This window comes from Podarcis filfolensis, assembly GCF_964270895.1.
Source record: "Podarcis filfolensis genome assembly, chromosome: 14".
NCBI lineage: Eukaryota > Metazoa > Chordata > Lepidosauria > Squamata > Lacertidae > Podarcis > Podarcis filfolensis.
The window spans coordinates 18,043,149-18,056,942 of NC_139616.1; the positions used below are offsets into that span (position 1 = coordinate 18,043,149).

Sequence of the window (13,794 nt, forward strand, 5' to 3'; positions counted from 1 at the left end):
TAGTCAGGCAAATATGCTCAAGGAGGGCGCAAAGCTGGGCTGGCGAGAGATATGGCTCAGGACAATGTGTGGTGGAGGCTGAGCTGAAAGGGCCACATTTAGACCCCAGGCTTGAGGTTCCCCATCCCTTGTTTGAACATCTGTGCTCTTGACAGGCAAAACAGGTGTAGATTTCTCCAGCCCAAGAATGCAATCAGAGGGATGCTTTCATCTTCTCACTTGCTAATTTCTTCTAGATCAAAGCTTGGCTGTTGCTCATGCTTTAATACAAAACAGCTGTATTTATATATCATTCTTTATATGTAGTTTACGGCTGTGGGCCAACCAGTCATTCATTAGGTGCATCTGCACTTAATAATCTAAGGTAGGGGTCAGCCTAAGGTAGATCTGGACAGGCCCATGTAGAGTAGTGGCATGAGGTAAAATTATTTGTAGGGGAATAGTTAGGGCCAGAGGTGCCAGCTTGCGAGGGCAATGGGGGGGTGTAGTGTGTGACACCGTGATGTAGTGTAAGACATCGTGATGTCTTAATGTCACATGCATGAGCATTGCACATCCCTCCCTAAGCCAAGCAGTACCTTCCTGGGTTTCGGGAAGGAGTTGCCAGGCCTCCAACAGGATGCTGGAGCCTTCTTGCCTCCTTCCCCAAGCTGGGTGGGTTTTGGGAAGGTGGAGAGAGGGTTCTTGGACTCATCAGAGCATCATGCCTCCCTCCTTAAGCTGGGGAGAAGCTTCCTGGGCTTTGGGAGGGAGGTGCCAGATGTTAATACAGTGGTACCTCGGGTTACATACACTTCAGGTTACATAGGCTTCAGGTTACAGACTCTGCTAACCTAGAAATATTACCTTGGGTTAAGAACTTTGTGTCAGGATGAGAACAGAAATCGTGCTCCAGTGGCATAGCAGCAGCAGAAGGCCCCATTAGCTAAAGTGGTGCTTCAGGTTAAGAACAGTTTCAGGTTAAGAACGGACCTTCGGAATGAATTAATTACTTAACCCGAGGTACCACTGTACTTTAATACCCTCACTTACCAGGAGCATTTAGGGGACTAGCCTAGTCCCCCAGTTCACTGACTGCTGGTGTAGAGCTTTTCTGGAGCTCAGGTGGGAGTCTCTAGTAAGCTGGGAGGCACGGGTTATTCTTGGCACGACAGTGTAAGTCCAGCAGGCTCCTGGCAGCCCCCCACCAGTGTAGCTCTCCAAAGCCTTGGGCAAGTGTACCTGGTCAAGTGTACCCTCCCTCCACTGGCCTGGATCTACCCCAGTTAAACGGAAAGGATTTCAGATTCCCAATTGTTTTAAAATAAAAGCAGCAGCATGTCCCTTCCCTGCCCTCAGTTATTTTGAAACAAAGACACCTTGAGATAATCAGGGATCCGTTTTTTGTATGGAAGTTCCATGCGTTCTCTTCAGCTCTGGTACTTAAAACAGATTCCCAGAATTCTCTTGTTTTAAGAGTATCTATTTTGCACCAGGCTATGGTTGGTAGATCTTGAGGTTCTACTGAAAAACAAAGTAGATCCTGCAAGTCTGCTCACCCCTGATCTAGATGATGATCGTTTTCTATATCTTTGAGCATCACCCCGATTTGTTTGATTCTAGTACTTTATCAAATTTGGTGTTCTCTCTCTTAAATATCTCAATTTCTAATCAGTCTACTCAGGGAAGTGCTGATTTGCAGGTACTGAAATCTAGGTGGAGCTATCTTCATTTTCTCCGGTAAGTTCCTCCCCCACCACCATTGCATGCTTATTATATACATTTTACAGTAGTATAAATATGTTTGTACATGTTACTTGGATGGAGAATTGATTGCAAAATTGGGAGAAGCGCAAATTCTGGAGATGGCTGACTTTTGCTTTGTGTCTTGCTTGGAAACTGAGAATTTGGTAGATTTGCCTTTAAATATGAACTGAATAAAATGTGTACGTTTTCTTTACCTACTACCTATCCCTTAGACTGTGCCCTTTGACCATGCCCTTCTACAGCCTTTTCTGCATCTCCATCCTCTGAAACTTAGCTCAGGGCTGTTACCAAAAGTTCTCCTAACTAAGAGATTCCCTAGCGATTGGTCCTGATGGGCAAGGGGGTAGAAAAGCGAGAGCTACCAGCTATAGAGGTTTTCAATTTGCTTTATTAACGCGTGTGGGAATGTCAACGCCTGGATCTTTATAGGCATCTTAGTTGATCCTTGGCAGGCTTACTGTAGTTTTATTTTGCAGGCTGAGAGATTCCCCCTCGGCCTGACAGCTTTCCTTTCTCAGAATGGAGTGAGCTCGTAAGAAGGGTGCATTAGAGAGGTCTGCCAAGCACCACTTATGGGGAGTGGGTCAGAGAGATTTTTCAAGAGCTCTCAGCTTAGAAATTGCTGCCACTTTATAGCTGACGCTTTCTTACACTGTCTCTGCCTGTTTCTCTCCTCTCCCCCCCTCTCTTTTAACCCATGGCCTGGTAAGAAGGGATTCATTGTCTAGGAACCCCCAGGGGACTGATTGCATGCCCCTGGTGCGAAGGAGAATGAGGAGAATGCTTCATGCAGAGTTACCCAGGGGGTAGGGCAGGTTTCTGCATTTGAAGGGGAGGGGGGAAAGAAAAGAGTCAAGGCGGTAATATGCGCCCACCCCCCTCATATTGCAATCAGAGCAAATTGCAGGAATGTATGCAAATTGGTGCCCATTAGCATGAGATTGCTTAATTTGCAAGATTTCTTCTGATAGGGGGTGGGCGAGAAAGAAAGAAGTTGGCTGCTGAAGAATGTGGAGTCTTTCAGAGAGTGCTCGTATGTCCTACTTTACAGAGGACAGTCCTCTGTTTGAAAGTGTCCTCTGAGTGCTGTCCAGTCTGAGCATGGTTTAAAAGATCAAGAACCCTCAAGGAAGGAGAGCAGCAGGGGCCTTGAGGTTTCCCCATCAACTTTTAGCAATGCCTAGACAGGATCTTAAAAAGCAGAGACATCACCTTGCCAACAAAGCTCTGTATAGTTAAAGCTATGGTTTTCCCAGTAGTGATGTATGGAAGTGAGAGCTGGACCATAAAGAAGGCTGATCATCGAAGAATTGATGCTTTTAAATTATGGTGCTGGAGGAGACTCTTGAGAGTCCCATGGACTGCAAGAAGATCAAACCTATCCATTCTGAAGGAAATCAGCCCTGAGTGCTCACTGGAAGGACAGATCCTGAAGCTGAGACTCCAATATTTTGGCCACCTCATGAGAAGCGAAGACTCCCTGGAAAAGACCCTGATGTTGGGAAAGATGGAGGGCACAAGGAGAAGGGGACGACAGAGGTCGAGATGGTTGGACAGTGTTCTCGAAGCTACCAGCATGAGTTTGACCAAACTGTGGGAGGCAGTGGAAGACAGGAGTGCCTGGCGTGCTCTGGTCCATGGGGTCACGAAGAGTTGGACACGACTAAATGGCTAAACAACAACAACAAAGACTACACCGATGTAACGGCTGGAGGTCAGCAAGAAAGAAAGCAGATCTCGGTTGTCAGTGAAGTTAACTCTTTTTTATTCAGGGCAACAAAAACATAGCTTGGCCTAGTGGTCTCAGCAAAACTTCCCAGCAGGTTTTGCCCCAAGGAGCAGTTGCCAGGAGGACTGAATGTCCCTGCCTTCCACCTTTTCTAAGACTGCTCCTCTCCTAGATGTTTTCCAAGCCAACTGTATCTGCATACCTCTGACCTCTGTTCTGCTCTTCTCATTACTCTGCAAGTTCTTGGAGACCAGTGGGGAGGGGAGTTTGTCACAGCAGGAGGGGGAGACCCCCTGGATCCTTCAGCAGCCTTTTGACCCCCTTCCTCAGCTTCAGCCTCAGAGTTTGAACTGCTGTCTGTCACAGGCTCCACCTGCTCTCTAAACCCTGCTGCCCCTCTGGCACCCGGCGCCTCCTCCCAGTCCTCTCCTCGGTGTCTCACCACCAATCCCTTGGTTCTGAGCCTTCCTCCTCTGGGGTTTCCCTTGAGGATTTACCGGCTAGTGCCTTCCATCTTCATTTAGTCAGACCCTGACAACAGACTGAGGAGACACCCTCAACTTGGCTGTTCACAGTCCTGCCCCCTATCTCCAGTGAGATGTATTGCATTGCTGTTTCAATGGCGGCGATTGCTTCCAAGTGTGTGCCTAGGCATATAAATTACCACATGTAAATTTTATGCAGTTACTGGTGACCTCTTTTTAGGCCCCCCATGAGGGAGTTATGGGTGATGGAGGCAATAGGACAGCAATGCAGAGGGAGCAGGTGCCTTCTGAATGGAGCAATGACATGGGGAGCTACTGTGGTGTAGTGGTCAGGATATTGGACTAGGACCTGGGAGACCAGGGTTCAAATCCCCACCTGGCCATGAAGCATCCTGGGTAACCTTGGGCCAATCACTGCCTTTCAAACTAACCTACCTCATAGGCTTGTTGTGGGGATGAATCACACGTCACCTTGAGCTACTTGGAGAAAAAGATGGGACACAAATGCAGTAAATAATGCACTATGTGCAAACCAGGGGAGGCTGGTCCATATGTGTGAATGGGGCAGTGTTCCACCCAGCTCAAGCTGCTCTCAGCCAGTGCCCCCTTTCCTCATTCCTCATTAAAACAACTCCAGAGAGTGGTGGCGCCGGCTGCCATCTTTGTCCTCTTCTATTGATGTATTTATTTTATTGCATATACAGTGTATCCCAACTTTTCTCTAGGGAGCTCAGAATGGCATGCATTGTTTCTCCCTTCGTTTCACAACAACCCTGTGAGGTAGGTTAGGCTAAGAGGCAGCGACTGACCCAAGGTTTCCCGGAGAGTTTTATGGCTGAGTGGATTTTTTATATATATTTGTTACTCTTTTTATTAATTTTTTTTGAACAAAGTAATAATAATAAATAAATAAGAATAAAAATGTGCACTCCACCACAGAGACCATTCCATTGTAACTATCCAACCTCTTTCAACACCTTATGCAATGGTTTGACCCCTTTCCATTTTAACAGTACAAATTCTACAAATGCCTCCCATATCTCCTCAAAACCATTTTTCCTACATATTCCCCATCTTACCTTAATGGCATGTGTTAATTTATCATTAATATGCTATATCCCACACCTCTTTATACCATTCTTCCATTTTATATTCTGCTTGCCCCTTCCACTTCGTTGAGTGAGGATTTGAACCCCAGTCTCCCAGGCCCTAGTCAGACACTCTAACCACTACACCACACTGCCTCCCTGTGTTGCCTCTTATAGCATTCAGGAGGGAGGAGGATGGGGTCAAAGATAGAATTAGTAAGCTCTGCCTGTCATTGGCTCTGTCTATTGTTGACTCTGCCTTCTTTTACTCTTCCCTACCAGTCCCAACAGGCACAAATACCACTGATGCAGCTTGCACCAATTCCAGGTCCACAGACAGACCAGAGGGATGAAGAATGCCTGGAGACCATTTTATTCTCTCGAGCTTCTCAGACAAACTTGTGCAACAACCTCTAAGCCTTCGGAGCTGCCTGGGTCATGTGACCTCAGGGGAAGTCCTCTGATACCCAACTCCTCAACCCTAACACTGTATATCTACATTATAAACTCTTTATCGTTAACATCTTCCACCTTAATGATTAAAACATAATAATAATAAAAAATGAAACACTAATTACAGGTTGACATTACTGATTAAAATGCATTATCCGGAGTAGAAAATAAGTTATCTTTACACGTTAATTGCACTGTGCTTTGTAACCAGTGGAAACGCTTGCCAAATACTCGGAGGTTTTCAGAATCTCTGACAGATGCTTTCTGTACTTCTCAAGCTTTGTTTTTTTTTAAATAAAATATTTATTGAAATTTTACAAAAACATAGGTTTGCAGAATACATAAAAAACAAAAAAAACATAGGAAAAGGAAAAGATAACAAAAGAAAACATACAAAAATACATAAAAAAGAAAAAAGAGAAATAAAAATACAAAATACAAAAAACGAATAGATAAAAAAGAGTTAAAAACAAATCCATTTTTAATAACTTTAAACTCATTAGCTTGTTTCCTTGACCTCCTCACACCTCCCCTTTTTGTATTCCCATTTAAATAATCAAATCAGCAAATCCTTACCCTCTTTCGTTTATCTTAACTCTATATCTTAACATATTATAACTCTATATTTTCATCCATTATCAATTCATTTTTGCATATTCTCATTAACTTTGTTGCTAATGTCACTTATTTTCAATCCAACATCATTTTTAACATTCATTAATTTTACAGTGTTTCTGCAAATAGTCTTTAAATTTCTTCCAATCTTCTTCCACCAACTCTTCTCCCAGGTCTCGGATTCTGCCAGTCATTTCCGCTAATTCCATATAGTCCATCACCTTCATCTGCAACTCTTCCAGGGTGGGTAAGTCTTGTGTCTTCCAATACTTTGCAATGAGTATTCTTGCTGCTGTTGTTGCATACATGAAGAAAGTTCTATCCTTCTTTGGCACCAATTGGCCGACTATGCCCAGGAGAAAGGCCTCTGGTTTCTTCAGGAAGGTATATTTAAATAGCTTTTTCATTTCATTATAGATCATCTCCCAGAAAGCCTTAATCTTTGGGCACGTCCACCAAAGGTGAAAGAATGTACCTTCATTTTCTTTACATTTCCAACATTTGTTATCGGGCAAATGATATATTTTTGCAAGCTTGACTGGTGTCATGTACCACCTGTATATCATTTTCATAATATTCTCTCTTAAGGCATTACATGCCGTAAATTTCATATCGGTGGTCCACAACTGTTCCCAGTCAGCAAACATAATGTTATGACCAATATCTTTTGCCCATTTAATCATAGCAGATTTAACCGTTTCATCCTGCGTATTCCATTTTAACAGCAAGTTATACATTTTTGAAAGTATCTTAGTTTTGGGATCTAACAATTCTGTTTCCAATTTTGATTTTTCCACCTGGAAGCCAATTTTTTTGTCCAAATTATAGGCCTCTCTTATTTGATAATAATGAAGCCAGTCTCACACTTTATCTTTTAATTTCTCAAAACTCTGCAATTTCAATTTATCTCCTTCTTGTTCCAATATTTCCCAATATTTCGGCCATTTGGCCTCCATATTGAGCTTTTTCTGAGCCTTCGCTTCCATTGGTGACAACCACCTTGGGGTTTTATTTTCCAGTAAGTCTTTGTATCTTATCCAGACATTGAACAATGCTTTCCTGACAATATGGTTTTTAAATGCTTTATGTGCTTTAACCTTGTCGTACCACAAATATGCATGCCACCCAAAAACATTGTTAAAACCTTCTAAGTCCAAAATGTCTGTGTTCTCAAGAAGCAGCCAGTCTTTCAACCAGCAGAATGCTGCTGATTCATAGTAAAGTTTAAGATCTGGCAGGGCAAATCCGCCTCTTTCCTTTGCATCAGCTAATATTTTAAATTTTATTCTGGGCTTCTTGCCCTGCCAGACAAATCTAGAAATGTCTCTCTGCCACTTCTTGAAACAGTCCATCTTGTCCAAAATTTGCAATGATTGAAACAGAAATAACATTTTTGGCAATACATTCATCTTTATAGCTGCAATTCGACCCAACAAGGAAAGCTTCAAATTTGACCATATTTCTAAGTCTTTTTTCACCTCTGTCCAACATTTCTCATAATTATCTTTAAATAAATTTAAGTTCTTAGCAGTCATATTAACCCCCAGATATTTTACTTTCTTAACTAATGTTAAACCTGTCTCCTTCTGAAACCTCTCTTTCTCAATCGGTGTTAAATTTTTCTCAAGAACTTTAGTGTTTGACTTGTTCAGCTTAAATCCTGCCACATGACCAAATTCTTGAATCAGTTCTAATACTCTTTTCGTACTAGATTCTGGCTCCTGTAACGTCAAAACTAGGTCATCTGCAAAAGCTTTCAATTTGTATTGTTTGGCTCCGACCTGGATACCTTTAATCAGACGGTCCCTTCTAATCATATTTAGCAAAACCTCCAGGACTGAAATAAAAAGCAATGGGGAAATTGGGCAGCCTTGTCGTGTACCTTTCTCTATCTTAAATTCCTCTGTCATCACATTATTGACTATTAGCTTAGCCTTTTGTTCTGAGTAAATTGCACTTATACCATTTTCAAACCCTTGACCCACCCCCATCCCCTGGAGATTTTTCTTCATAAAATTCCAATAAATATTATCAAAGGCTTTCTCCGCATCTATAAAACTTAAAACTGCTTTAGTATTAATATTCACTTGCAACTTCTCCAAAATGTTGATTATGTTCCTCGTCAGACAAGGGCCTACCTGGGAGAAAGCCAGCTTGGTCCTTATGTATCTCTTCCACTAATACTTTTTTTAATCTATTAGCCAAAATATCAGCAAATATTTTATAATCCACATTGAGCAGGGATATGGGGCGGTAGTTCTTAAGTTGTGTCTTTTCCGACTCAGTTTTCGGTATAAGTGTAATATAAGCTTCCTTCCACGACTCTGGCGCCTTTTTCCCCTCCAAAATTTCATTACAAACCTCCTTTAGTGGCTGAATTAACCCATCCTTCAAAGATCTATAATATTTTGAGGTTAAACCATCCGGCCCTGGAGATTTACCCAACTGCATATTCTGAATGGCACCTTCTACCTCCTGTTCTGTAATTTTATGGTTCAGCATTATCTTGTTTTCCTGAGAGATTTTTTGTAATCCATTTGTTTTTAAAAATTGGTCTATATCAAACTCTTTCTGTGGCCCTTGTGTATATAACTGTTTAAAATACCTCTGGAAGCATTTTCTAATCTCCACTGGATTCTGAATGTTCTTTCCTTCCACTTCCAAATTAGTGATAGTATTGAGCTTTTGTCTTTTTTTCATTTGCCAAGCTAACAATTTTCCACATTTATTAGCCGATTCAAATGTCTTTTGTCTCATTTGTTTAATTTTCCATTCAATTTCCTGGTTCATCATCTTCATATATTGCACTTGATATAACTTTATGTCTCTCAGAATCTCTTGTGACTTTGGTTTCACTCTTAGTTTCTTCTCACCCTCTTTTATTTTTTCCAAAATTTTATCTTTTTTTTCCATTTTGGGCTCTCTTCTTTATTGTATTCTGTTGGATCAGAAACCCCCTCATAACTGCTTTACTTGTGTCCCAGATTATTCTTTTTTCAGTAATAGTATTCAAATTTATCTCAAAATAGTCTCTCAAGGTTTTTTGGGCCTTCTTGATAACCTCTTGATCTCTAAATAAGGTGTCATTCATCCTCCATCTGAAGGAACTGATTGGTGTTAGTTTCACCTCCATTTTCACAGCATTATGGTCGGAGCAAGTTTTTGGGCAAATTTCCACTTTTCGAGTCTTAGGTGCCAGTCCTCTAGTTATCCATATTTGGTCAATTCTTGTCCATGTCATTTTGGCTTCAGAGAAGAATGTTCCCTCTCTTCCTAAGGGGTTCTTAATTCTCCAAATATCAATCAAGTCCATATTGTCAGTCAGTTCAAAAAAGGTTTTTGGTAGTCTGCCATCTTTAGTTACAATCTGTCTCTGCGACTTGTCCATATTTGTAGATACCACTCCATTCATATCTCCCATCATAATAATGTTGTGATCCATATAGTCTAACAATGTCTCATGCAATTTCTTAAAAAATTCAGATTTCCCCTCATTTGGTGCATAAACTCCTACTATTAAAAATCTTTCTCCTTGTGATTGAATTTCGATTGCCACAAATCTTCCTTGATCATCTTTAAAAACAAATTTCGGTGATAGGCTCTCTTTGGCATAAATTACAACTCCTCTCTTTTTAACCTTATCCGATGAAATAAACTCTTGACCCAATCTTTTATTAATCAATACTTTCCTGTGTAGCCTTATCACATGTGTTTCCTGTAAACAAATTAAGTCCAATTGTTCCTTTTTCAGTAAATGAAAAACTTTCCTCCTCTTCTCCGGGGAGTTAAGTCCATGAATGTTCCAACTTAATAATTGCAGAGACATGGTGTATTTATTCTACTTTCCTCCAACTGCTCCCAGTAGTTCCTCTTGTTCTGACGGTGGTATCACTTTTTCTAATTTGTCCAATCCCAAAGGTGGTGGTACTATGTCTAGTACTCCTGGTTTTAAAGCTCTTAGCTCTTCTAAAACTTCTTTTTGCAGGTCTTCTTCGTGGTCTCTCAGGAATTTTTCCTTGTCTTCCACTGATCTTATTTTGAACTTTTTCCCTTTAAAGGTAAAGGATAGGCCTTGAGGGAATTCCCACCTAAAAACAATTCTGTTACTTCTCAACCGGGCCACCAGATCTCCGTAGTTAGTTCTAAGATCCAATAAATATTTCGGAATATCCTTGAATATCTCCACTCTTGAATCGTTTATTTCCAAGGTCTTCTGGAAGTGCAGACTCAGTATTTTATCTCTCTCTTCTTTCGTTCGGAGGGTAAACAAACAGTCTCTCACCCTGTTCTTTCTCCCTCCTCTTCCAAGTCTAAAAGCACTTATTATCTTGAAATCTTGCTTAGCATCCAAATTCCAAAATTCTGCAAATTCCTGCATAAGAAAGGCACTTAAATTGTCTTTTTCCAATTCAGGGACCGCCCTGATCCTCAGATTAGTCTGTTTTTCCTTAAGTTCGATCATAGACAGAAGCGACCGGTGGTCCTTTAGCTCCTTGCATATAGTTGGGATCTTTTCCTCTACAGCCAACACTTTTTCCTTTGCTTCCTCAGCTGCCTTTTGGTTCAAAGCGGATTCTTGCAACAGTCTTTCAATAGATTCTGTATTTGAGTTCACCTTCTGCCCCAAATTGTTGATGCTAGTAGTATTTTGGTCAATTTTAGTAGTCGCTTCAGTAACTTGGTTACTTAATTTTTCCAAGGTTTCAAAAAATTTATTTAATACTGAAGTGAATCCCTCTTCAGTAGCCATTCCTTTAGACCCGACTTGTGCAGGATCTTTTCCTTGTGCAAGATCTTTTCCTTTGATGCAGAAGGGGCAGATACAGATGCAGAGGCAGATACGGATGCTCTGCGCTGCTGCGTTACACTAGTCTGCTGCTGCCTAACCTTTCCCGATCTTGTTGTCTTTTCCTGAAGCAAATCTGCCATGCCACTTTATCTAAGGATCTGAGAATCAAGGTCAATCCCACGGCCAAAACTTGTTTTGCAGCGGAAGTTTCCCAGGCCAGTCGAGAGTGAAAAATCCCCTGGCTAGTTGCAACAATTTCAAAGTTCCTCTAGGGGGACACAGTAACGATCAATGGTATTTCAATAGAGTCTCTTTTCCGATTTTCCAAAGTCCCCCTTCTACAAAACAAAAGCAACAGTTCCAAGTCCAAAGTAACCCTCAGAGTAAATGTGTCTCACTTGCAGAGTTAACTGTCACAAAGTTACATTGTCCATAAATACTGCGATTCTCAGTACAGCAATTTTATTAATCTGGCAGTCCATTCCCAAGGATTAAGTGGTGGTCTTTACTCCTTTTTCTCTCCACTTTTTTTGCAGGCAAAATATATTTTCTCCTCTTCCCTCCCCTCTCCTGCCATTCAGGGAGGGAAATCTTTTAATCTGACGTTAGGATTTAAGTCCTTTTAAACCCAGCTCTCCAGCGTTAGCTTGATCAGTCTTTGCTTTGATCTATATACAAAAAGGAAGGCGGACTTCCTGTTTGCGCCTTCCCGTTTCCGTGCCAAATTAATCCTCTTTTCCTTAAATTCCCCGGTCTTTGAACTTGACCTACTCACGGGTAGTTGTTTGTTAGCCGAATTGTCCCAGGAAAAATGTCAGCGCTCTCCGGCAACAGCTGTGCAGCTTCACTCCACGGAAGAAGCAGTTGATTCTCAGCACCGCGCCTAACTCCCCGTTTCACTCCAGGACCCCTTGCGGGGTTCCCTCGCAAATGGGGGGGGGGCGCTGAAGGTTCCCGCTGAGTCCCACGAACACAGGCTTTTCCCGCCTGTAGTTTTCTAAGGGGTCCCCGCGTCACCGTTGCGGCTAGACCCGATTCCCGTGGAGCTATTCCCTCACAGCTGGAGGGAATCCGCCATTACCGATGGCGCCGCCTCCGGAAGTCCCCCAAGCTTTGTCCTCATCTATGAAAAGTAGCGATACACCTCTGAGCACCAATTGATGAGAATCGCAAGGGAGGAGAGTGCTGTTGCTCCCGGGTCCTACTTCTGAGCTTCCCAAAGGCATCTACCTGGCTGGGACTCGTGAGAGCAAGAAGCAGATTCTTCTTATGACCTTTTCTAAAGTATATCCCAACTTAGCATTTCTTCCTCTCTCCCACCCCACCAAACTGAAGTTTTCAAGAAGTCTTTGAGGACAAACACATGTGTAATGTGTTGCAGAAATCCAGCTAAGAGGCTAACTTGTGGCCAGGCTCTCTCTGTTTAGGAGGCATCATAGATGGTGCATCAGCCTTAAGATCAGTAGCATAGCGTGGGTTGCCAGTGCCTAGGGCCACACAGTGCGGGGTGGGTGGGTGGGTGGGAGAGAAATGAACAGAGTATACTTGCACATTCAACTGCCTAATGGCACATTCAACTGTCTAACGGCACCTGTGTCACCCAGGAGATCACAGGTGCACAGATAAGTAAAGAAGAGTCGTTCCATTGTCTGGAGAGGTCACTTCCCGGTTCGCATGCAGAAGCCCTTTTCAACGGAAGCATGCAGTTGTATTGAAGAAGCAACAGGTGTTGAAATTTTGCGCCCCTAACAATTCTGCGACTGGGGCAACTGCCCCTGTGCCCCCCCCACTACACCACTGCTTAAGACAACAGAAGGCAGCTTAGAAATGTCCTACCAAAGAATTTGCTTTTTGTGGTGTGAAAGACTTGAATAAACCCTCATCTGCTAACATTCTGGGATTGCTGATTGATCTAGCCATTTCTTGTTCCGCCCTTGCAGAGACAGCAACATCTGCACATTTTTTCCTGTTCCTGTGAATTACCTCTGGCACAGCAACCCAAGAGTCAGCCTGTAAGCTACCACTAAACTACAGTCCTTTCTCAGTTGAAGGCCAATTGACGCTCAATCTTCTGTGGTTCATGCTGTTCACTGAGCATACTCACTCCTCACTGAGATGTGTGTGTGTGTGTCTGACAGAAAGTCAGAATTACAGAATTTCTACCTTTTTTGTACTTCTGCAAACCTCAGGTGCCCCTCAAGCATGCTGATAGCTCCCTCCCTCTTCCTTCTCCTCCGTGCCCCCATTTTGGTTCCATTCCTGTTAGCACAGTGGCACTGAGTTTGCTATTAGAAGGAGTGGTGATGAAGAACTGATGGGTGGAACAGTGCTGCTCTTGATGAGACCCCAGTGCCAGCAGATGTGTTGGCCTACTGCAGAATGAGACCGGACGGCTCTCAAATTAGGGCTGTTCTCGCCGCTCAGTCCTCCTGTGTGCCTCTCGACAGCTGCATGACAACACAAATTCAACAGGTGCATTTCTCCTCTGCTGGTGCAAGCAACGTCTGGCATCCCATCATGTTACAAGTTCCATCATTCCTCCTCCATCTCCTTCCACACCTCACCTGGCCAAGGAGACAATTAGCCTGCTGGAAACTTTGTGATGAGCTTCCCTGGCAGAAGACACAGCGTCTGTGCGAAGGCTTTTTAAGTGCAATCCTCCAGGTAGGGATCAAATCTCTGGCTGAGCATCTTTGCCCACCTGGCAGGGCAGCTGCTTATATGTCCCCCCCCCCTTTTCCTCTGTGCCAAGTGTCTAATGCTCTGTTCTGGCAGCTGTGATGATCCCAGAGATGGAGCCAACCCAAACATTTGGGCTCAGGGCCACGCAGACTGACTGTGTTTACTCCAAAGAGCCGCGGTAATTTATAGCCCCCATCTGGCCTTGTG

General features: G+C 42.9%; 1 long non-coding RNA gene across 2 annotated transcripts; it reads left to right on the plus strand.

The window, feature by feature from the left end:
• The first annotated feature begins 566 nt into the window (after positions 1-566).
• On the plus strand, positions 567-2,926 carry LOC310749092. Of its 2 annotated transcripts, none has more exons than XR_014541481.1 (3): positions 567-654; positions 1,655-1,719; positions 2,718-2,926. It is a non-coding gene; the product is annotated as an uncharacterized lncRNA (long non-coding RNA). The 2 variants fall into 2 exon arrangements; XR_014541482.1 differs by having other exon boundaries at positions 2,798-2,926.
• Positions 2,927-13,794: the final 10,868 nt, after the last annotated feature.